Source organism: Nicotiana tabacum, chromosome 17 (assembly GCF_000715075.1).
Source record: "Nicotiana tabacum cultivar K326 chromosome 17, ASM71507v2, whole genome shotgun sequence".
NCBI lineage: Eukaryota > Viridiplantae > Streptophyta > Magnoliopsida > Solanales > Solanaceae > Nicotiana > Nicotiana tabacum.
In genome coordinates, this window is record NC_134096.1 from 114,140,467 (window position 1) to 114,166,088 (window position 25,622).

A 25,622-nucleotide genomic window follows, 5' to 3' on the forward strand; every position below is an offset into this window, starting at 1 on the left:
CCAACAGCTCTCCACTATCCCTTTCGGTCATTCTTATTCAAGTAAGAGATACAAAAGTTAAAATGTTGTCCAGTTCTTAGAAAGAAGACAGAAAAGAACATTACGGTTCATAGAAATTCTAGTAACAACTAAAGCACTGTAATGTTTTTCACATTTTATAATGGTTGTCTCTGGCCAGCTTGTGCTCACATTGACTATTCTACTGGGTACATGCTATCTCACATTAGCATAGGTACCGTAACTTTGTGCACAAAGGTTTAGGCATATGGGAAGAAAAAAATCACCTAGCATTTTTGTCTCTATTGGATTTGAAATCTGGCCTCCATGGTTTTCACCCAATTCACTGATTAATATGGCACACCCTTGAGTGTATCTAAGCCAGTTTATTAAAATTGCAATTTAATCGTTTATCACACAGCAAATACAATATGTGGGCCAAATTCATGAATCTAAAACCAAAAAGATTGATAGTCACAATTAGCAAACCTCTTCTGCATCGAGGACCAAAGCAATTATATGTGCTCTCATAAGGTGCTTCCTTGATTGCATAATACTCAAATATGCTGGGCCCTTGTCTTGTTTTGTCCTTTCCAGCCAACCTACTGTGTCAACCTGAGATAATTATACCCTCTCAACATCACAACCGATCATGCTAATACATAAATCAAGGAGCCTCTATTCAAGGTAGAACTCATGGGCAATGAGGCATCTGTCTTAGTGCCTTGCCTACACTGAAGTAAAGATTAAGTTAAGCTAAGCGAAGCACCCTTCCTGAGCTTTTCTAAGCTTTAGCGCGCCTTAAATAAGCCTTTGACAACACTGTTTTGCGTCATTCAATGACACTGTTATTCATGTGATTTATTTCTCGAAACAATGGTTCGTATTACTGGTGGTATGAAAGTCAAAGCCGATAGGGATGAAACTTCCCCATATGCATCTATGCTTGCTGCACAAGATGTTTCTCAGAGATGCAAGGAGCTTGGCATCAATGCACTTCACATTAAGCTTGGCAAATGTCATGAAAATTTGGCCATATTACAAATCTCCACCTTGGCCTAATTTCGGCTTATAGTAAATTTGCTCCACCTTCTCCGCAAAAACCCCAATGGGCAAAATCATTCTTCATAAATGCCAATCAAGTTCAGGCAAAGCTTGAACTTGGATACTGGAAGAGTTTTTGTGAACATGTCAGCAGGATTGTCTCTAGTGTTGATCTTCTGAACAGAGACTTTTCTTTCAACAATGGTTTCTCGGATGAAATGATACTTTATATCAATGTGCTTCGTCCTCTCATGATACATTTGATCTTTAGTCAAGTGAATGGCACTTTGACTATCACAGAAAATGATAATACCACCTTGGTGTAAACTGAGTTCCGCAAATAGACCCTTCAACCATAAAGCTTCTTTGATCGCCTCAGTCACTGCCATATATTCTGCTTCGGTAGTAGATAAAGCTACTACATGTTGTAATGTAGCTTTCCAACTAATAGCGCAACCCCCAATGCAAAATACATAGCCTGTCAGTGATCTTCTTTTGTCAAGATCACCTGCATAATCTGAGTCTACAAAACCATCCAAAGTATTAGTATTTCTCCCAAACTCCAAACATGTGTTTGAAATACCTCGCAAGTATCTGAGAATCCATTTCACAGCATGCCAATGTGCTTTACCAGGGCAAGCCATATACCGGCTTACCACGCTCACTACTTGTGAAATATATGGACGTGTACAAACCATTGCATACATAATACTGCCGACTGCACTGGAATAAGGAACCTGTGCCATGTACCTCTCTTCTTCCTCTGACTGCGGGAACTGAGCAGCTGATAACTTAAAATGAGCAGCAAGAGGGGTACTAACTGATAGCATCAAGGACAAGGATAGAGTTTTGGAAGCTCCAAGGCCATTTACAAGATCTCAAGCTAAAGAGTTGCACTCTAAGGTTGCTGGACTTCAATGGCAAATAAAGAAGCTTTTAATTGTAGAGGAAGAGCTCAATCCCAAAGTAGATGAATTATCCAAGTTTTACAATTATTTGGTGATCCAAATTGAAGTCCAAGAGGAGGAAGATTGGGCCACCAAATCAGCCCTTGAAGTCCACCAAAGGGGCTTAAAATGAGCTTAAAAGAGGTCCAAAAGGGGGTGTTTCAAAGGGAGCCCAATTGGAGTCCAAATCAATGGCCCAAACTAGTTTTAAGGTCCAAGTCTGCCCCAAAGGAATTTGGCCGCCCCCACCTAATTGTAATGACTTTTCTTACTCCTTAGCAATCACCCTACCTAATTTTAATGACTTTTTATGTCTTAGCAACCACCCTACCAAATTTTAAGGACTTTTTGTGCTTTAGTACTCCTATAAATAAGGAGTTCTTCTCATTCATTGAGACACTTCCTTATTGATTAAGTATATCATACTTTGAGAGTTCTTTTGAACCTTTGTTACTTGTGCTTTGAGATTTATCTTTCAACCTTTACTAGTTCATAGTTCAAGGTAGTAAGATTACTTCTCTATTGTGATATCTTTGATTCCTTTGTGGTATTCTTAGAAGGCGATTAATACTAGTTATTAATTGTTGTCTCAAGTTACTCGTAAAGCGGTCATGATCCGAATCTATTGTTTTGATTTGCTTTTAAGTAAAGGCGTTTGATTTCTTCAATAAATCAAAACGTTGTTGCTTTGATCTTGTCAAGGCTATAGAACTTGCGTTCTTGGAATTCTTTCCTTGAATTTTCCCATATACTTTATTTTCTGCCCTTAAGTGCTAGTTGTTCAATTCCTTATTGTTATTGCTTCCGCATTTACTTTTTAAATTCTTATTCTAGTTTGGATTCCCGACCTTGTCGTTATCAAGTGGTATCAGAGCGGTTCTATCAAGGTTTCATTCTTGATAATTCTGGGGATTTCTTGAATACTAAGAGCAAAAAAAAAAAAAAACAAGTTAAAAAAAAACGAAAAAATCAATTTTTTTAAAAAAAATTACTTGCTCTCCAGGAACTTTCTTTTGTATCTAATTTGTTTCCAAAAACTATCAAAGAAAACAAGAAGAGGGGATCCCAGATTTCAAAGATAAGACAAAAATTTAATTTTTCTTACTCTTTCTAATCTAAATATATAATCATTTCCTCTTTGTTCGTGTCTTGTTTCAACCGAGCCTAATAGTTCTAGGATTTGGTTCTTCTTTCATTTGTTCCCCAAAAATCTATATTTTACTACTAAGAACTTTATACGAGTTGGGTTTAACTATAAATCTACAAAGTATTTTGTTCAAAGGTTATTTCGAGAGAGGAAAAAAAAAAGGCAAAGTGTGTGTGAGAACAATTGAGAAAAAAATTCAATTTGTCTGATACAGTTTAATTATTTAAGATGTCACATACAGGTAGTGATGATGAACGAAGGGTTCTTCAAGAAGCCGAAATCAAAGCAAGAAATGATTTTACCTTGCAAGCTATGCATCAACAATTCGAAAGGTGGAATTTGCAACTCCAAGAGATGAGGGACACAATTGCTGAGCAAAATGATACAATAGCTGAACTTAGAAGGGAAAATAATGTTAGGCCCCAAGTTAGGAGAAATGTATCCCTTGCTCCCATTGTAAATCAAGAAAACCCTATAGACGATTTTAATGATATTGATTTTGATAGGGTGGGAAGAGATAGGAGGGGACAAAGAGGTAGAGTAGAAGATGATAATATAAACAGTATAAAGATGAAGATGCCATCTTTCAAGGGAACAAGGGATCCAGACTTGTACCTTGATTGGGAGAGAAAGGTTGAAGCCGTATTTGACTGCCACAACTACTCTGAGGGTAAGAAGGTTAAACTTGCTATTGTTGAGTTTTCTGACTATGCTGCTATTTGGTGGAAAAAGCTTACTAGGGACAGATTACAAGAAGGACAAACACCAATTGCTACTTGGGCTGAGATGAAGAGGGTGATGAGAAAGAGATTCATACCATCACACTTTCAAAGAGAGCTACAACAACGCCTTCAAACATTGAAGCAAGGGTCTATGTCTGTGGATGAGTACTTTAAGGCTATGGATATGGCTATGATCCAAGCTAATTGTATGGAGGAAGAGGAGGCTACAATGGCTAGGTTTTTAAATGGTTTAAATAAGGAAATAGCTGATGTAGTAGAATTACAATAATATGTAACAATAGATGAGTTAGTTGATTTGTCTGTAAAGGTAGAAAATCAAAATAAAAGAAAGCAAGCTAGCTCACGGAAAGGTCGGTCAAACACCATCTCCAAGAAGCCATAGTCGAATCAAGAGATGAAGAGTTCTTCTAGACCTCAAGAAGACAAGGATAAAGGTAAATTTGAGAACAAAGAAGGAGGTAAAACCTTTAACCCTAAAATTTTTACACCTTCCAGTTCTATTCAGTGTCATAAATGTAAAGGAAGGGGACATATGATGCATGAATGTCCAAGTAGAAGAAACATCATTCTTAGAGAAGATGGAGGATATGAGAGTGAAAAAAGTGAGGGAGAAGAAGAGGGAGATGTGAGTAATGATGATGATATAGAACTACCTAATGATGGCATGATTGGGGTAGTTAGGAGGATTATGACTATCAATTTAGGAAGCAATAGTGAAGAACAAAGGGAGAATATATTCCATACTAGGTGTGGGATAAAGGAAAAAACTTGTTCTATGATCATTGATAGTGGTAGTTATGCTAATGTGGTGAGTTCATACTTTGTGGAAAAATTGGGACTTGCATGCATGAAACACCCTACTCCCTATAGACTCCAATGGTTAAATGATAGTGGTGAACTAAAAGTAAACAAATAATGCATGATTTCATTTAATGTTGGTAGATATGAGGATGATATTCTTTGTGACATAGTCCCTATGCAAGCTTGTCATATCTTACTGGGTCGTCCTTGGCAGTATGATAGGAATATTTTTCATGATGGAAGGAAAAATAGATATTCTCTTGAGCTAAATGGCAGGAAATTTACTCTTGCACCTTTATCTCCTTCTCAAGTGTTTGAAGATCAAAAGAGATTAAGGGAAACAATGGGAAAACCAAGGGGAGGGATTAAAAGTGAGCTTGAGGAAAAAGAAAAGAAAGGAGGCCAAGAGTTGGAAAAAAAGAGAGATGGCCGAGAGAAAGAGAGAGAGGGCAACAATTTGAGAGAAGAGATAAAAAGAAGCTTGAATGAAAAAATAGAAAGTCTTGGTGAGAGGAAAGAGGCTAAGGAAATAAAAAAAGAGAGTTTTTATATAAAAGCCAAAGAGTGTTTAAATGCAAGAAAAGAGGGGTTGCCCATAATACTACTTACTTACAAAGAAGTTTTGATTAATTCTGAGTTACTAACTTCTTCTTTGCCAAGTAGTATTTCTTCTCTTTTGCAGGATTTTGAAGATGTCTTTCCTGAAGATATTCCTAATGGATTGCCACCTTTACGTGGCATTGAGCATCAAATTGATTTCGTGCCTGGATCACAAATCCCAAATAGGCCTGCTTATAGGAGTAATCCAGAAGAGACAAAAGAGCTTCAAAGGCAAGTTGAGGAGCTGCTTGAGAAAGGCTTTGTGAGAGAGATCATGAGCCCTTGCTCAGTTCCCGTCCTATTGGTACCCAAAAAGGATGGAACTTGGAGGATGTGCGTGGATTGTAGAGCAATCAACAAGATAACGGTAAAGTATCGCCATCCTATTCCTCGTCTTGATGATATGTTGGATCAATTACAGGGATCCAAAATCTTTTCTAAAATTGATCTAAAAAGTGGTTACCATCAGATTCGAATGAATCCTGGAGATGAATGAAAAACTGCTTTTAAGACCAAATATGGGCTTTATGAGTGGTTAGTTATGCCTTTTGGCTTGACTAATGCACCTAGTACTTTCATGGGATTAATGAATCATATCTTTAAGGATTTTCATGGAAAATTTGTTGTGGTGTACTTCGATGATATCTTGATCTTTTCTAACACTTTAGAAGAGCATGTAGAACACCTAAAACAAGTTTTTGAAGTTCTTAGAAAGCAACTCTTATTTGCTAATCTTAAAAAGTGTACTTTTTGTGTGGATCGTGTGATTTTCTTGGGTTTTGTGGTTAGTTCTAAAGGAGTTGAGGTCGATGAAGAAAAAATTAAAGCATGGCAACATTACTTGTGGCCAAGAGAGTTTGTCATTAAAACTGACCATGAATCCTTGAAATACTTGAAGAGTCAAGGTAAGCTTAGTAGAAGGCATGCTAAGTGGGTTGAATTCATTGAAACTTTTCCTTATGTAATTTCTTACAAACAAGGGAAAGAGAATGTTGTTGCGGATGCACTTTCAAGAAGGTATGTCTTAGTTTCTACCCTGACTTCTAAATTGATGGGTTTTGATCAAATCAAGGGACTTTATGCTAATGATGTTGATTTTGGCAAGATTTTTGCAGATTGTAAGTTGGGTCCTTTTGAGAGGTTTAACCTACAAGATAGGTTTCTCTTTAAGAAAAATAAGTTATGTATCCCTAATTGCTCTTTACGTGAAGTATTTGTAAGGGAAGCACATTGTGGAGGGCTTATGGGTCACTTTGGAGTCCCAAAGACGCTAGACATACTTGCTGAAAATTTCTTTTGGCCTGGAATGAGAAAAGATGTTGAAAGAATGTGTGCACAGTGTTTGGAATGTAAACAAGCTAAATCTAAAGTGTTACCACATGGTCTTTACACGCCACTACCTGTTCCTACTTCACCTTGGATTGATATTTCTATGTATTTTGTGTTAGGTTTGCCTAGAACAAGGTATGGTAAGGATAGTATATATGTTGTGGTAGATAGGTTCTCCAAAATGGCTCATTTTATTCCTTGTTTAAAGACTAATGATGCTTCACATGTTGCTGATCTTTTTATAAAAGAAGTTGTCAAATTGCATGGTATACCTAGAACTATTGTTAGTGATAGGGATGCTAAGTTTTTGAGCCACTTTTGGCGTGTATTTTGGGGGAAGTTAGGCACTAAATTGTTGTTTTCTACTTCTTGTCACCCACAAACTGATGGACAAACTGAAGTAGTTAATAAAACCTTAGAAAACATGTTGAGGGCTATTTTGAAAGGTAAATTAACTTCTTGGGAGGCTCACTTACCTATGATTGAATTTGCTTACAATAGAACAATCCATTCTTCTACAGGTATGTCTCCTTTTGAGGTTGTTTATGGTTTTAATCCCTTCACTCCCCTTGATTTATTACCATTACCTACTAATGATATTGTTAATCTTGATGGTAGGACAAAGGCTGAGATGATGAAAAAAATTCATGAACAAACAAGGCTTGCAATTGAGAAGAAAAATGAGCAAACTGCCTTGAGAAAGAATAAGGGTCGAAAACAAGTAATTTTTAAACCTGGAGATTTAGTTTGGGTTCACTTTAGAAAGGAGAGATTTTCCTCCAAAAGGAAGTCAAAGTTGCACCCTAGAGGAGATGGCCCATTTCAAGTCCTTGAAAGGATTGGAGACAATGCTTACAAGTTAGACCTACCTGGTGAGTTCCAAGTAAGTGCTACATTCAATGTTGCTGACTTGTCTTTGTTTGATGTAGGATCGAATTCGGGGATGAATTCTTTTCAAGAAGAGGGGAATGATAGCATCAAGGACAAGGATAGAGTTTTGGAAGCTCCAAGGCCATTTACAAGATCTCAAGCTAAAGAGTTGCACTCTAAGGTTGCTGGACTTCAATGGCAAATAAAGAAGCTTTTAATTGTAGAGGAAGAGCTCAATCCCAAAGTAGATGAATTATCCAAGTTTTACAATTATTTGGTGATCCAAATTGAAGTCCAAGAGGAGGAAGATTGGGCCACCAAATCAGCCCTTGAAGTCCACCAAAGGGGCTTAAAATGAGCTTAAAAGAGGTCCAAAAGGGGGTGTTTCAAAGGGAGCCCAATTGGAGTCCAAATCAATGGCCCAAACTAGTTTTAAGGTCCAAGTCTGCCCCAAAGGAATTTGGCCGCCCCCACCTAATTGTAATGACTTTTCTTACTCCTTAGCAATCACCCTACCTAATTTTAATGACTTTTTATGTCTTAGCAACCACCCTACCAAATTTTAAGGACTTTTTGTGCTTTAGTACTCCTATAAATAAGGAGTTCTTCTCATTCATTGAGACACTTCCTTATTGATTAAGTATATCATACTTTGAGAGTTCTTTTGAACCTTTGTTACTTGTGCTTTGAGATTTATCTTTCAACCTTTACTAGTTCATAGTTCAAGGTAGTAAGATTACTTCTCTATTGTGATATCTTTGATTCCTTTGTGGTATTCTTAGAAGGCGATTAATACTAGTTATTAATTGTTGTCTCAAGTTACTCGTAAAGCGGTCATGATCCGAATCTATTGTTTTGATTTGCTTTTAAGTAAAGGCGTTTGATTTCTTCAATAAATCAAAACGTTGTTGCTTTGATCTTGTCAAGGCTATAGAACTTGCGTTCTTGGAATTCTTTCCTTGAATTTTCCCATATACTTTATTTTCTGCCCTTAAGTGCTAGTTGTTCAATTCCTTATTGTTATTGCTTCCGCATTTACTTTTCAAATTCTTACTCTAGTTTGGATTCCCGACCTTGTCGTTATCACTAACTGGTTTAGCATCTTTCATGCCAAACCTCTCCAAGACTTTCTCCAAGTACTTCTTCTGGGTCAGAAATAGCCTGTTGACTTTTCAATCTCTTTTGATCTCCATGCCAAGGATTTTCTTAGCTGCTCCCAAATCTTTCATCTCAAATTCACTTTTCAGCTGACTTTTCAAATTGTGAATTTCTGTTAAATCCTTAGCAGCAATGAGCATGTCATCAACATATAATAATAGGTACACAAATGAACCATCATTTAACTTCCGAAAGTAAACACAACTATCATACATGCTCCTCGAATAACCATGACCCAACATAAAGGAATCAAACCTTTTATACCATTGCCTTGGAGACTGCTTTAATCCGTACAAGGATTTCTTCAACAAGCAAACATGATCTTTTTTTCCTTCAATTTCAAATCTTTCGGGTTGATGCATGTATATTTGTTCCGCAAGTTCGCCATGTAAGAACGTTGTCTTAACATCAAGTTGTTCTAATTCCAAATCATACATGGCAACGAAGGCAAGCAAGACACGAATAGAGCTATGTTTAACAACAAGTGAGAAAATATCATTAAAATCAACTCCTTGTACCTGACTATAGCCCTTTGCAACTAATCGTGCCTTATACCTCGCATCTTCAACCCCTGGAATGCCATCCTTTTTCTTGAAGACCCATTTGCAACCAACAATTCTTTTTCCTGATGGCAGCTTCACAAGAGACCAAGTACCATTCTTGTGGAGAGACTCAATTTCTTCATTCATTGCAATCAACCACTTGGCTGAGACAGCACCAGAAACTGCTTCTGAATATTTTGATGGTTCTCCAATCTCTTCAGTTTCCTGTGCAACTGAAAAAGCAAATGCAACATAATCTCCAAACCTTAATGGTTGTTTACCTTCTCTTCTTGGTCTATGTTTGGCTATAGAATACTCCTCTTCTTCTGGTTCAACTTCAGGAGTCTCAACTTCAGGAATTTCAGCTTCTGTCTCAATTTCAGGAGTTTCAACTGTATTTTGCTCCAAAGTTGATGAGCTTGGCTCAGAAGGAATGTCAATCTCAATCTCCATCTAGTTCTGTGTACTCTTTCCTTTATCTGTATTACAAGAACTAGAAGACTCTTTTCTAGAATGTAACATAGAGGATTCATCAAAGGTTACATCTCTGCTAATTATAAATTTTGGTGCCGTGGGATCAGGATACCATAGTCGGTATCCTTTCACCCCAGATGCATACCCAAGGAAAATGCACTTTTTAGCCCTTGACTCTAATTTTTTATCATTTACATGCATGTATGCAGGGCAACCAAATATCTTTAAATCAGAATAATTAGCAGGAGTACCTGACCACATTTCCTCTGGAGTCTTAAAGTTCAAAGGTGCAGAAGGAGCTTGGTTGACAATATAACAAGCTGTAGAGATAGCTTCTGCCCAAAAGGCGTTTGTCAACCCAGCATTTGAAATCATTTAACGATCCCTTTCCAAAAGAGTTCTATTCATCCTTTCTGCCACACGATTTTGCTGAGGTGTCATTCTCACAGTACGATGTCGAGAAATTCCTTCATTCTTGCAAAATTCGTTGAATTCATCATTACAAAATTCCAAGCCATTATCAGTTCTAAGCCGCTTAACCTGTTTTCCTGTTTGCTTCTCAATCAAAACTTTCCATTGTTTGAAATTTAAGAAAACATCACTTTTATTTTTCAGGAAATAAACCCAAACTTTCCTTGAATAATCATCAATGAAAGTTAACATATACCTGGCACCATCTTTTGATGGGGTACGTGAAGGACCCCAAAGATCTGAATGAATGTAATCCAAAGTACCTTTTGTTCTATGAATCGCTGGAGATTTGAAGCTGACTTTTTTCTGCTTTCCGAACACACAATGTTCATAGAACTCCATATTTTCGGTACTTTGGCCACATAAGAGACCTCTTTTACTAAGGATGGAAAGACCTTTTTCACTCATATGCCCCAATCGCATATGCCACAATTTGGTGATGTCAGAATCTGATTTATCTGATATTGAAACTGCAGCAGCACCTGTAACAGTAGATCCCTAAAGAGTATACAACGTACCAGATCTGCGTGCTTTCATGATCACAAGAGCACCATGAGAAATTTTCAGAACTCCACCTTCACCTGTGTACTTGCACCCAAGAGATTCTAGAGTGCCCAAAGAGATGAGATTTTTCTTCAAGTCAGGAATATGTCTAACATCGGTGAGAGTTCTCACCACACCATCATGCATTTTGATTCGGATTGTACCTTTTCCAATAATTTTGCAGGCAGCATTGTTGCCCATCAAGACAACTCCACCTCCAATAGATTCATATGTGGTAAATAAATTCTGACTGGGACACATATGATAAGAACAACCCGAATCTAAAATCCACTCATTGTTAGATTTGAAACTATTATTAGTTGCTAAAAAAATAGTTCCCTCAGTCTCATCAGCAGCTACACTTGCTTCGGCAGTGTCAATATTTTTGTGCTCATTTTTCTTTTCTGTATGCTTTTCTTTATTTTTCAATTTAAAGCATTCAGAAATAATGTCACCTTTCTTATGACAATATTTGCACATGACATTTCTGTATCTGGATTTTGACCTTGATTTAGGTTTCTCACTACTTGAATCTTTCTTATTGGATCTACCTCTTATGAATAAGTCTTCCCCTTGGTTCCCACTAGTTTCCCCAGTAATATCTCTATCTATTTGTTCTTTTGATTTCAAAATAGATTTGATATCTTTATAAGAGATATTATCCTTTCCATAAAGCATAGTATCTCTTATATGTTTAAACGATTGGGGTAAGGAAACAAGCAATAACACAGCTTGATCCTCATCTTTGATTTCAGCATCTATGTTACTTAAATCCATAAGAAGAGAATCAAAAGTATCAAGATGAGTAAGTATAGAGGTACCTTCAGCCATACGAAAAGTGTAGAGTTTTTGCTTTAGGTAAAGTCTGTTTTCTACTGTTCTTTTCATATATAGGGTTTTAAACTTTTTCCACATGCCTTTGGCTGAGCTTTCTGTTGCAACTTCACGCAAAACCTCATTTGAAAGATTTAAAATAATACCTGCTTTTGCCTTTTTGTCTATGACGACAAACTCCTCGTCCGTCATTTTATCCGGCATCTTCTCCTTTCCTTGCAGTGCCAAATCTAAGCCATCCTGAATTAGGATAGCTTCCATCTTTAATTGCCACATTCCAAAGTCTGCACTTCGGTCAAATTTCTCAACATAAGACTTTGTTAGAGTCATTTTAGCCGGTTAGATCTGGCTCTGATACCAATTTGTTAGGATCGGGAACCCGGGTAGTGCGGAATTTAGCCAAACAACGGTATAATGACAATAACAAAAAATAATGGAAGGTGATAATAACGACAATTAAAGAATATAAAGAAGACACAAATTTAACGTGGTTCGGTCAAGGTGACCTACGTCCACAAGCGGAGAGGAGCAATTTCACTATACCAACAAGAGTACAAAAGAGAGTACAAAATTAGAGTAAATACTCTAATTAATCCCAAATACCCCAAGAGAATAACCTCACAAGATCACTCCAAAGAAAAGGTTCACACAAGTGTTTCCCAACACTCACTCTCTTACAAAATACTCTATAATGAAATAAAGGAGGAGAAAGAAAGACAAGAGTGAAAAGCTCTTGAATTGGTGTGTTTACAAATGAGGAGAAACTCCTCTATTTATAGCAAGAAATCCTTGGCCTAATAATGGATATTATGTCATGGCAAATGTCATGATCCACAAATTTGTTATAATGGATATTATGTCATGGCAAATGTCATGAACCACAAATTTGTTATAATGGATATTATGTCATGGCAAATGTCATGAAAATTTGGCCATATTACAATGCTAATGGCTTTTACATCTATGAGATTACTCTTCAAAAGAAAAATGTTAGCCAAACTTGAATTGACTAGTGATACGTCAGAGTTATAGATACTTACCAAATAAATTGTTCTTCCTTGGTACTCAAATTCAGCACGAATGGAATCTCTAGTCAAACCAGCCTCAGGGCCAACCAAAGCACGATCTTCTTGCAAGATTGTGTTCAACAAGGTTGACTTTCCAACATTGGGCCTCCTGACAATTGCCAACAGCAATGGCAATTTACACTCCATATCCTCAGAGGAGTCATTCTCCTGGCTCTCATCATCTGAAAGATTACATGTAGAATAGCAAGAAAGATCAGAAGCGAAGTTGAATTAGCTTCCAGTCTCACTTATGTAGCTTCTAATACTGTTTGTTTAATCTTTTGAGAACAAATCCAAAATGACATGCATCTCTGTAGTTTCACTTAAGTAGCTGGAGTTGTTTGTTGTAATTGTACAAACCTAAAATATTATCTTCTTTCTGCGCAGTACACCAAACTTCAACTGAGCAATTACATGATCTTAGGAGTAATGCTTTAGGGTTGTGTATCACATATTCATGATGTTAATAAACTACACCAGTAACATGGTTCTAGAAGTTACTAGCCATATTGAGCTGTTTTCAACAATCCGCACAAATCATAACAGCAACCAGATCCTGCACTCATATTATTGATAGAGATACCTTTAGCAAGGATACTGAGATTAATATTCAATTTGACCATGCAAAAGTAAACTAATCTCAAAACAGACAAAGGCAACATTTGAAGAAGCCAAATGAAGATGCGATTCCAAGTCACTACAGAATGCACACTCACTGGCAAGCATAGGGAGATGAAGAGGTAGATGATCAAAACATTTATGAGGAAAAAACTGTTGCGGAAGCCTAATGTATATAGTGTGAATGAGTCATAACTACTATACCAAAAATTATGACAACCACTAAATAATAAACAAGACAATAAGACAACAATAAAAGAACACCAGAATTTACGAGGTTCGGCCAATTTTACCTACTTCCTCGGACACAATCAATATTTTATTCCACTCTAAAATTATAAGTGAAATAATACTAAAGAGAGAAGATACAAATGCCTTAAGAAGAAAAAAAGGCAAATGAGAGGTGTGTATAAATCCTAAACATTAGGCCTCCTTTTATAGGGTGAAATTCCCATTCAAAATTGTCATCCACCGATGTGGGACTTTTGACAATTTCAACAAATCTCCACCTTGGCAAAATTCCACATCTTTAATTTTCTCTCAATAATAAATTTTGGTTGTGTCTTCATCTTCAATCTTTAGTGTTCAACAATGTTGATCAAATCCAAACAATGTTGAAACTTGACCGCAGTCACCACTTTTATCAGCATATCAGCAGGGTTCTCCGTAGTATGAATTTTCTTCACCGTGACTCCACCTTCTTCTATGATTTCTCGTACGAAATGATACTGAACATCAATGTGCTTCGTCCTTGCATGATAAACTTGGTTCTTCGCTAATTGAATAGCACTTTGACTATCACAAAAAATTGTAATATTTTTTTGTTCAATACCAAGCTCCTTTAGCAACCCCTGAAGCCAAATTGCCTCCTTCACAGCCTCTGTAATAGCCATGTACTCTGCCTCTGTTGTAGACAAAGCAACTATGACTGCAAAGTAGACTTCCAACTAACTGGTGCCTTTGCAAAAGTAAACACATAACCAGTAGATGACCTTCGTTTGTCCAGATCAACCGCAAAATCTGAGTCACAATATCCAACTACAGACCGATTGCCTTCCTGCTCAAAAACTAACCCAACATCTACAGTACTATGAATATACCGTAGAATCCATTTCACAGCTTGCCAATGCTCCTTTCTTGGATTATGCATATATCTGCTAATAACTCCAACGGCTTGTGAAATGTCAGGTCTCGTACAAACCATTGTATACATCAAGCTACCAACAGCATTTGCGTATGGTACCCTTGACATATACTCCTGTTCAGTTTCATCCTTTGGCGACATAGTAGTACTTAGCTTAAAATGGGGAGCAAGTGGCGTACTAATTGGCTTAGTCTTCTTATCTATGCCAAAACGCTGTAGTACTCTCTTCAAATATTCTTTCTGAGATAAACAGAGTTTCTTTGAACGTCTATCTCTTATTATCTCCATGCCAAGAATTTTCTTTGCCTCACCCAGATCCTTCATCTCGAACTCCTCCATCAGTTGAATTTTCAACTTATCAATTTCTTCCGAATTCTTGGAAGTTATCAACATATCATCAACATATAGGAGAAGATATACAAAGGAACCATCATTAAGTTTGCGCAAATACACACAATGATCGTATTTGCTTCTCTTGTACCCTTGCCGCAACATAAACCTGTCAAATCGCTTGTACCATTGTCTAGAAGATTGTTTCAATCCGTACAACGATTTTTCAAATTTGCATACCATATTTTCTTTTCCAGCAACTTTGAATCCTTCTGGCTGATTCATGTAGATTTCCTCCTCCAAGTTTCCATGTAAAAACGCAGTTTTTACATCCATCTGAACTAGTTCCAAATCCAACTGTGCTACCAAAGCCAACATAATTCTAATGGAGGAATGTTTTACAACTGGAGAAAATACTTCATTGTAATCAATTCCCTCCTTCTGAGCATATCCTTTGGCCACCAATCTTGCTTTGTAGCGAACATCTTCTTGGTTAGGAAATCCTTCTTTCTTTGCAAATACCCATTTGCACCCAATTGTTTTCTTTCCCTTCGGGAGATTGGCCAATTTCCATGTATGATTCTGATGAAGGGACTGCATTTCTTCATTCATTGCAATCCTCCACTTATCTTCTTCTGAACTTTGGATTGCGTCTTTATAAGTGGTAGGAACACCATCAGCTACAATTGAGGTTGCGCAAGCAACCGTCTCTATGAGACGAACATGTTTCGTTATTATCCTTTTTGGCCTGCTGGTTGCTATTGATTCAAGTTGTTGTCGAGGTTCCTGAGTTGGAATCTCCCTCTCTACTGGCTCTTCTTCCAGAGGGTAATCTTCATGAGTTTCCTCATCTGCTTCTTGTGTAGGAAAAATAAATTTTCCCTCAAACTCCACCTGCTTTGATGCACAACCAGTTTGTTTGACATCTTCAACTGTCACCTTATCTGTTATGGCAGATTCATCAAAGGTAACATCTCTGCTGAATATAATATTCCTTGTCTCTGGACACCATAAGCGGTATCCTTTAACTCCAGAAGTAATCCCCATAAATATAGCCTTCTTTGCTCTCGGATCCAATTTTGACTCTTTCACATGATAGTATGCAATTGAGCCAAACACGTGCAAGGAGTCATAATCTACAACAGGTTTTCCATACCATTTTTCAAATGGTGTCTTGCCATCAATAGCAGCAGATGGTAGACGATTAATGAGGTGGCATGCATATGTAATTGCCTCAGCCCAAAATTCTTTGCCCAAGCCAGCATTGGACAACATACACCGTACCTTCTCCAGTAAAGTCTGGTTCATACGTTCTGCCACTCCATTCTGTTGTGGTGTATGTCTGACAGTGAAGTGTCGGACGATGCCATCATTTTCACAGACCTTATTGAAATGATCATTTTTGTATTCACCTCCATTGTCTGTGCGAATACACTTGATCCTCCTGCCTGTTTGATTCTCCACCATCGTCTTCCATTTGAGAAAAATTCCCAACACTTCATCTTTCCTCTTCATTGTATACACCCACACTCTTCGGGAAAAATCATCAACAAAGGTTACAAAATAGTGCTTCCCACCCAATGAAGGTGTTTTGGAAGAACCCCAAACATCAGAGTGTACATAATCCAAAATGCCTTTAGTATTATGGATCGCTATACCAAATTTAACCCTTGTCTGTTTCCCTTTGACACAATTGATGTTTGTCATATTTCGATATGTGTTGATGTTACTTTGCCCATGTTTTAACCACTTTTTGATGTTATTCAATCTTTAAAACACCCAACATGGTGTAATTATTGGTTTGATGACTAATTAAGTTATGTGTGACGATTTAAGGTGTTCGGAGTGCAAAATATGAAGAAAAGGTGGTTTAGCCAGAGGAAGAAGGGTTGGATGCGTCGCATCCAACCTAGGAAAACATCATCCTGCATGCAACCTTAGCAGTGAAGTTGGGCCATAGCGTCCGCCATCGCGTGCGAAACTGGGAAGTAGAAGTGAAGCTGGATGCGTCGCGTCCACCATCGCATGCAAGCTGAGAAATAGAGGACAAGGTGGATGCGTCGCATCCACCTTAGCATCAATCCCTGAAGCCGATTTGGACTAGGAATAGGAGAGCTTTGGCCCACGACTTTTGTACACAATATATAAGCCAAAAACGCCTCCTTTAGGTTATCGAACATATTGGGAAGAGGGAAAAAGCCACGAAAAAGCTGTGGAGGCCGGAATTCATCAAGTTTCATCTTTCTCCTACCAAACTTAGTAATTTTTATGTTTCTTTATATGATTTGTTGTTTGGCTACCATGTCTATGTGGAGCTAAACTTCACATTCTAGGGTTGTGGTTCTTTCATGACTATTGTTATTCGGATATTGATTTTGACTTCTTGATTTATCATATTAGTTTATTTATTCAATCTTGCACTTAATTATTTAATTGCTTGATCACCAATTGAATATTATCTACGAATCTAGAATTGAACTCGAAAGTGGGAATTCTATATTGCATATAGGATTGAGTAGGGCAAGTTCTTGAACTCGGGCATCGGGGAACGGATTCGTGGTTAGGATAGACATATGCCTAATTGCCTTGCTTGGTTGATTTACAGGAATTATAAATGCGTTCTTGTTGATTCTCACTCCATAGACATATAGGCGTTAAGTTAGCTGGAATAGGCGAGTAAGAACTCGACAGATTCTTATGAGCAATATTAACCATGTCAACCAATAAGCTAGATAAATTAGTCGGTCAATTCAATTGAAGAATACAATAGGATTGTTAGATAGACCATAACCCTAGATCGTTTTCATTACATTGATATCATTAAAATCTGCTCTTTCTCTGTTCAAAGTTTATTATTTATATTTTTCTTATTTAATTAATTGGAATAAAATATTTTTAGATTTAATTCTTGTTTAGATAATTAGGATAGTCTAATTTAGTTAATAGTTAATCATAAGTCCTCGTGGGTTCGACATCCGACTTTTAGTCACTTTATTACTCGACGACCGCGTATACTTGCGTGAGTGTGTTTGGTCGCAACAAGTTTTTGGCTCGCAAAACTCCAAGTTGCAAGTCTTTACGCCTTTTAACAATCCTTGATTAGATAGAGCTTTCAAGGATTTCCCTCCAGCATGTCCCAAGCGCATGTGCCATAGCCTGGTTGCTTCTGCCTCTTTGTCATCACTGGATGTCACTGTTGCTGTCCCAAAAACTGTACTACCACGATAGCGGTACATGTTATTGTTCTTCCGATTGGCCTTCATTACCACTAGTGCACCGGAGCATATTCTCATCACTCCATTTTCTGCAATGATTTTGAACCCTTTTGATTCTAGGGCTCCCACAAAGATGAGATTCTTCTTCAAACCCGGTACATATCGAACATCTGTTAATGTTCTGATCATTCCATCATGGCTCCTTAATCCTATTGAACCAATGCCATATGAGGTAAGAGGGCTGTTATCCGCTGTGTGGATGACTCCATATTCTCCTTCTTGAAAATTCACGAACCAGTCCTTATTGGGACACATATGATAGCTACAAGTCGAGTCCATCAACCATATGTCTGATGATGTTGATAACTCTGTTGTAACTAATGAGAAGTCTGAATCATCACAATCAGCTACATTTGAATCCATAATGGCCTTTCCATTGTTATGTCTGGCCTTATTCTTCAACTTCGGACAGTCTTTCTTCCAGTGCCCCTTTTCTCGACAAAAGACACATTCATCTTTGCTGGGTCTAGATCTCGACTTGGATCTTCCCTTCTTAGTCCTCATTTGATTTTGAGGACGACCCCTCACAATTAGTGCTTCTCCTTCTCCGCCCTTCTGTTTTTCTCCCTTTCTTTGTTCATAGCTGTACAAAGCCGAACAAACTTCTCTAAGAGAAATTTCGTCATTTCCATGGAGTAGAGTAGTTTCAAGGTGCTCGTACTCATTAGGAAGTGACCCCAACAACATCAAGGCCAAGTCACCATCATCAAAAGTTGCATCCATATTTTGCAAATCTGTGACCAACTTATTGAAACTGGTAATATGTTCATTCATTGTGGTACCAGGAACATAGGTGAAGCGAAACAGTCTCTTCTTCATGTACAATTTATTTTGACTGTTTTTCTTCAAAAATTTATCCTCCAGTGCTTTTCATAATTTACTTGCAGAAGTTTTCTTTGTGTATGGATATTTCTGCTCTCTAGCAAGGTAGGATCGAATGGTACCGCAAGCAACACGATTGATAATTTTTCAATCTTCTTCTCCAATAACATCTGGCTTCTTTTCTTCAATGGCAAGATCTAGCCCTTGTTGAAAAAGAACATCTAGAACCTCGCCTTGCCACATCCCAAAATGTCCTGACCCGTCAAAAATTTCTACCACCGATGTGGGACTTTTGACAATTTCAACAAAAACTCCTCTGAAATAAAACCTTGAAAAGGACCAGAAGATTCAGATAAAGGTGGATAATTACCAAGCACGAAAATTCTCTCTGGGGCATGAGTTTCTTACCATTTACGTTTTGGAGCACATATTCTTCAAGTAATGGTCGAAGAGTTTCATGAAGTTCAGCCATGCCCATTCCAGTTTCAGCAGATAAAGCAATGGGATCGCCAAATCCTAAGGTATAAGATTCACCGACAGCAGCTGCAAGAGAACCATCATAGTCATCAAGCGATTCAGCTTTATTCATCACCACAATAGTCTTCATTCCAGGTGCATTCTTCCTCAACCACTTTCCAACATCCAAATCCATAGGCTGCAGTCCATCTCTAGTCACAATACAAAAGGATAGTTAATTTTTGCATCCAGAAAGATTTTTGTAATACAGTACGCAAAGTTTGAGTTTCACAAGCTACCAGCTTTGAGGTGTGTGATAATGTGATTAAATATGCTTTACTTTAGCAAATAGTACCTTTTCAGCAGATTTTTCATCCTTTTTCAATTAGACAATAAGAAATCTCATCTATTGCATCCAACTCATGCACCTTTAGAACAATGAATGAAGTTAAATTTCTTGTGAAATTTACATATTCTTTGTCCTATTCTTCAAAAAATTCTATCTTTTTCCTTCTTTATAAGTAATTTATTGGAAAAGGAAAAAAGAGTTACCGTAATTATCTATCTGATAATCAACAGAGAAGAGAAAAGATAGTATTGAAGAAACCAAGATTTTGTATTTTCATATACTAAAATTATTTTCAACCTTGTATCAACTAAGAAGAGCGCAAGTTGAGATCTTGACAGCACATTTCCAGTCATTTCTGTTGTTCTACGAAGAACAGAACCAGAAGAAGCCCCTGCTTCTAAGCCAGCAGAATCCAACACCTTAAACCTTAAATTGCCCAGTTTTGCAACACCTTCTCGTATGTCCCGGGTAACATGGTCAGTAGGAGTGTTGTATACAAGGGCCTCCCTCCTTCGTATCAATCTACAAATCAAAAGCAGATTAACGATTACACAACGATGACTGAAGTGTTCCCTTGCACTTGATTACAAATCAAATTCAAATGTTCGTTGCTGTACTTATCGTTTAAACAATGCTGACTTCCCTACATTAGGTCGTCCTATGATCACAACCGTTGGCAGCTTGTTAATATGAATCCGTGTAAAATCAACCAAGTCTTCAGTGGGATGTTTAGCTTGCGGTCGACCATCAGTATGACTAGCAACAGCTTTAACATTGAAGTCCTCTGGTACATTGTCACAAGCATCATCACCATCTGAAGCAACGTTATCTAATACTTCATCATCTGCCCTCTCTTGACCTAACAGAGTGCAGAATTTCGCAACGTTCTGAAAGAAAAAATGTTTTGATACTGAAACTGGAGTTCCACCACCAATCTTCGTTGATGGAAATCCTAAAACAGAAAAAGTAGCACCTCATTATGATTAGTATCAACTTTAAAATACAAAATCTTTCAAAGCCTAATAAAAGCATTACATAAGCAAAATTAGAAAAACAACAATATAACTAGTACAAATCGATCCCAGAATAGTTGTGGTTGGCTATATTAATCCACTAAAACTCCATTTTATTTCAGTGCGCAACAAATTAACATTCTAGCATAATGAATGTTTGGCCTCCGTTGCTGGTTGGCTTCTAACACTATATTAGGCTGAATAGGAAAAGCAAAGCAAAGATTCCTAGGCTCAGTCTAAAATTTCTACTAGCTCAGTATACTACTCCCCCTGTTTCACTTTATGTGACGTAGTTTGGAGTACGAGGGCCAAGTTGACTAACTTTAAGTTACAATAGTTAGCCCGGTGCAATAGTTAGCAATTCAAAATATTTAAAAAAGATTGCAAGAAAGTGGTCAAAATCAATAGGCACAATTTAAAAACGGGTCGAATCTTGAGTCATGTTGCTTTTAAGGCCACATCACAAGCCGTTCAAAATGGTTCGGAGTCTTTGATGAACAGAAACGGGAGAGAAGAGGGAGCCATGATGGTTTCCAGCTCGAGGGGGGCCCGTAGGTCATTCAACCAATCATACATGCTTCATAAGGTCCCACAACACTATTATCCCCGTCAAGATGCTACTTATGCCGTGGCACCGCTTCTGTATGCGGTGACGAACGCGCAGCCTTACATGCGGCCACAATATTATACACAAAACTGAGCTCCACCTCCCAAAAATGCACATCCTTACCAAGCTACGTATAATCTCCAACCAAATGTTCCCCAATACAATCCTCGCCCAAGAGAGCCTCTCAGAAGGAATCAGTTCATCCTTATTGGTGAATCGTATTCAAGCTTGTTCCAAAAGCTAATCAGGCTAGGTCTGCTGCAGCCAGTGGTCCCGACCGGCCGAACCTCGAGTCCCCCTCGCACCGAACTGATGCTAGATGTGAATACCACTCTGGAGAAGTGGGACATGATATTGAAGACTGTTGGACTCTTAAAAGAGCAGTGGAAGACCTCATCGAGGTCCAGGTAATAGTGCTTAGGGATGAAGAGGATCCTAATATGATGAACAATCCTCTGCCTACTCACACCAATAGGCGAGTAGTCGGAATAATTTTTGAAGATGAAGAATTTGATCCGGCACTGAATGCCATTGCAGCCATTGCCGAGACAGAAGAAAAGCCAAAAAATGGTCGCCAAGCCTGAAAGTTCCCTATCAGATGGGAGTCTCGGTAGCTAGTCTTGCTATCATTTCTGCGTCCTAATTATCTCAGGGTATGATCCGGATGTTTTACGTTATTGTCTTACTTTCCGATATAAATTCTTCTATCTTTAAAATTTAAAAACAAAAAAATCAAAAAAAAATTAAAAAAAAAAAAACAAATGAAATTAATATTTTCATTGTCCAAGAATGTCTCTTTTCTTAATCTTGTCAATTTTCTTATTCTCTTTTTAGTTATGTTAAATGCAGATTTTAATGACATGACATGCTTCGACTTCATGCTCAGATCCTAAAACGCTTTCAAACTTCGAAATAATGAATCAAGATTCAGAATATAATGAAGATTAGTTTAAGGAAATAAAACAAAGACTCAGAACACTTAAAGGAAAATTAGCTCCAGATTGGAAAGGTCCATACATTTTAATAAGAGTACTGCCAAAAGGGAGCATTGTATTTGTGATATATTGAACGAAATGTCTCTGTGCCAGTTGTCAATATAGACGCGATCAAAAGGTATTATGTTTGACCCTTTTACGCAGCTTTAATGCTCTCTGATTGGGATGACGAAGGATTTCATTCTCGCTACTCCAAACACTATCAACCATTTGCAAACCCTTTGAACCGGTTACCTTTTCTTTGATTATCCTCTTTGGAACCTGAAAATGTTATTGAAAAAAAATATGAAAAAATAAATAAATAATATAGACAAAAGAAAACTAAAAAAATGAAAAAAAAAAAGGAAAAAGTAAAGGAAAAAGAAAGAGAAAACAAAACAAAACAGAAGAAAAAGAAAACGAAAGAAAATCAAAAATAAAGTTCCTTGAACTACGTTCGACTTGATTCCGAAAGGATACGTAGGCAGCCTCTCTCTGGGGTTCAGTCACACCAAAACAAAAATCCAAATTCCCCAAAAAGTGAAACTGGGGCACATGTTATAATGGTTCGGCGATGGTTTCGCCTGAAAGGTTCCAAAGTTGTAATTTAATCCAAATTCTTTTTACCCCAAATCCTGTTCAAGTCCTTCCGATCAATCGGCAAAGATGTTCAAAATTGGAGGATGCAGTTACTTGGATCTGATACAACCAAATGAGAGAAATAAAACGAGAGAGTCTTATTGGTGAAAATCCTCACGGGCGCCGTAAGGCGATGGTAAGTAGAGAAATTCAAAAATTAGTCTTGTTAGTGAAAACTCGCAAAGAGCACTATAAGACGATGATGAGAAGAGAAATAAGAGAGGTCAGCTGGCATAAACCTGCAAAGGGCACCATTGATCGAAAAGAGGATCCCCACAGCCATTGGCATCGACACAGTCTTGGGTAAGGTTTCTTGGTTTCGAGGCAAGAGTCGTGATGAAGTTCTGAGAGTCGGATGGTTTACACAGATCAGGCATCCAGTCCAAAAGGCATGTCATGTTCATTGAAATCCGCATGTATTCCAGATAAGTCCTTCTTTCCTTTCCCCGAAAGAGATACCTCTTGTCTAAATTCATTGTCCATTCCATTGTTTGTTTTTCTTTGAATCCCTTTCGGTCCAACTCTGTTCCGAAGCTAAGACAAAGAAGGGATGGTAAGACTTATTTACAGGGTTCTCATTTGATACGAGCTAATATGCAAAAAAGGCACCCAGCCTCGGCAGGAGCATCAAGTCGACTCCGACTGGCCATGGTGGTTGATGCTTCGAAATCAAAAACTCTTGAAAGAAGAAAATCAAAGTCAAATGCCCACGAAGACAAAATAAAGTTGAAAACGTTAAGTCCCACGTGACTAACCGTCATGGTAAAGTTTTGGAAAAGCCAAAAGTTCTCCGGGGTCAAAAATGCAATCGGCATCGAGGAAACGACAAGTTATAGTTGAAATCATCATCAAAGGAGTCGGGTCGATATCAAGTGACCGAAGCACTCAAGGCCGCAAAACTAACCACCATTTCAAACTGACAAATTGTTCTTTGTTTGAACCACAGGAAACGGGTGCAATCCAAAACAACCTTACAAGAAGCAGGTGCAACTAAAAGGAAACCGCGCGGAGACTAAAATAGCTATGCGGCAACAACCACCCCAAAAAGGGAAGTTTTCTCCAAATTCTTTCCCGCATTTTACTCATTCTCTTTATATATATATATATATATATATATATATATATATATATATATATATATATATATATATATATATATATATATATAAAGTGACTCTATTAAAAAAAATATATTCAAAATCATGGTAGTATAGGGTCTCCAATCCCTAGCAGCATTTTCTAACATAGGGTCTTCACTCCCTAGTTGATTTTATTTTAGACATTGGGTCTCCACTCCCTAGCCTTTTTTTCCAACATAGGGTCTCCACTCCCTAGTCTCTTTTTCCAACATAGGGTTTTCACTCCCTAATTGATTTTATTTTAGACATAGGGTCTCCACTCCCTAGTCATTTTTCCAACATAGGGTCTTCACTCCCTAGTTGATTTTGTTTTAGATATTTTCCAACATAGGGTCTTCACTCCCTAGTTGATTTTATTTTAGACATAGGGTCTCCACTCCCTAGTCGTTTTTCCAACATAGGGTCTTCACTCCCTATTTGATTTTATTTTAGACATAGGGTCTCCACTCCCTCGTTGATTTTGTTTTAGACGTACGGTCTCCACTCCCTAGTCACTTTTCCAACATAGGGTCTCCACTCCCTAGTTGATTTTGTTTTAGACATAGAGTCTCCACTCCCTAGTCGCTTTTACAACATAGGGTCTCCACTCCCTAGTTGATTTTATTTTAGACATAGGGTATCCACTCCCTAGTCGTTTTTTCAACATAGAGTCTCCACTCCCTAGTTGAAGTTATTTTAGATATAGGATCTCCACTCCCTAGTCTGTTTTCCAACATAGGGTCTCCACTCCCTAGTTGATTTTATTTTAGATATAGGGTCTTTACTCCCTAGTCGTTTTTCCAACATAGGGTGTTCGCTCCCTAGTTGATTTTGTTTAGCGCTACAGCACCACGTGTAAATTTGGTTGTTCTGGATGCTTCAAATACAAGTTTTAAGTGATTGATCTGTGCATACAGTGATTCTTTTTATTACTGCTTCCACCTAGCATATTTCAGGCCTTCTTGGAGTTGCGAGGCTTCCGTGTCTAAAATCCTTTAATAGTTTCCATGAAGTTCATATATTTATTTATCTGTACTTGGACAAAGTTAGATCTCCAATATTACACTTTCTCATGGTGGCTTGTTTAGTTGGTTTGTTAACAACTCTATTTTTCAGAAACCATGTAATTACACATTATGCTCATATTTTTAACATGATCTTCCACAGAGTGTACCATATACCCAGCTCTGCAAAGACGTGACAAGCTGCCTAGGCGTGTGGACCTGTACTTCTCAAGTTGGATTGTTAAGCCGAGTAGGTAGGTAGCGCCATTAACACTGGGTCTGGGTGTTCAACAAGGATTAACTTTGCAAAATTTCCAATTGCCTGTTACTTAAGTTGATTTTTACTCAAGATTACACTGCTAAAATGGATGTAGTGGAATCGAAGAAAGGAGATGGACAGTTATCTGCATGCGAGGTCACGCTTACTCACTATGAAGATATGGGCATCGAGTTCGACATGGAATGTGGGGAACTGTCAAGAAATTGCACAACGGCTTCAGAGCATACCAGAATGCAAGAAAATCAGAAGCAGCAGTTGATGCGAGTTTCTGCTGAAGAAGGTAGAGCTGTGGAAATCCAACGCAGATGGTGGGATAGATTGGAAATGGGTAGCTATTGAAGCAACAGTTGCTGTAGTCTGCGGCCTTCGTACCGGAATGATAGGAAAAGCGGTGTTACTTAGAGCAGAAATGCACCTATTTGTAGC

General features: G+C 37.8%; 1 pseudogene; it reads right to left on the reverse strand.

Annotated features, from left to right (window-relative positions):
* Positions 1-22,386, reverse strand: part of LOC107809514 (uncharacterized) — a 31,686-nt pseudogene extending 9,300 nt beyond the window's left edge.
* Between the last annotated feature and the right edge of the window lie 3,236 nt (positions 22,387-25,622).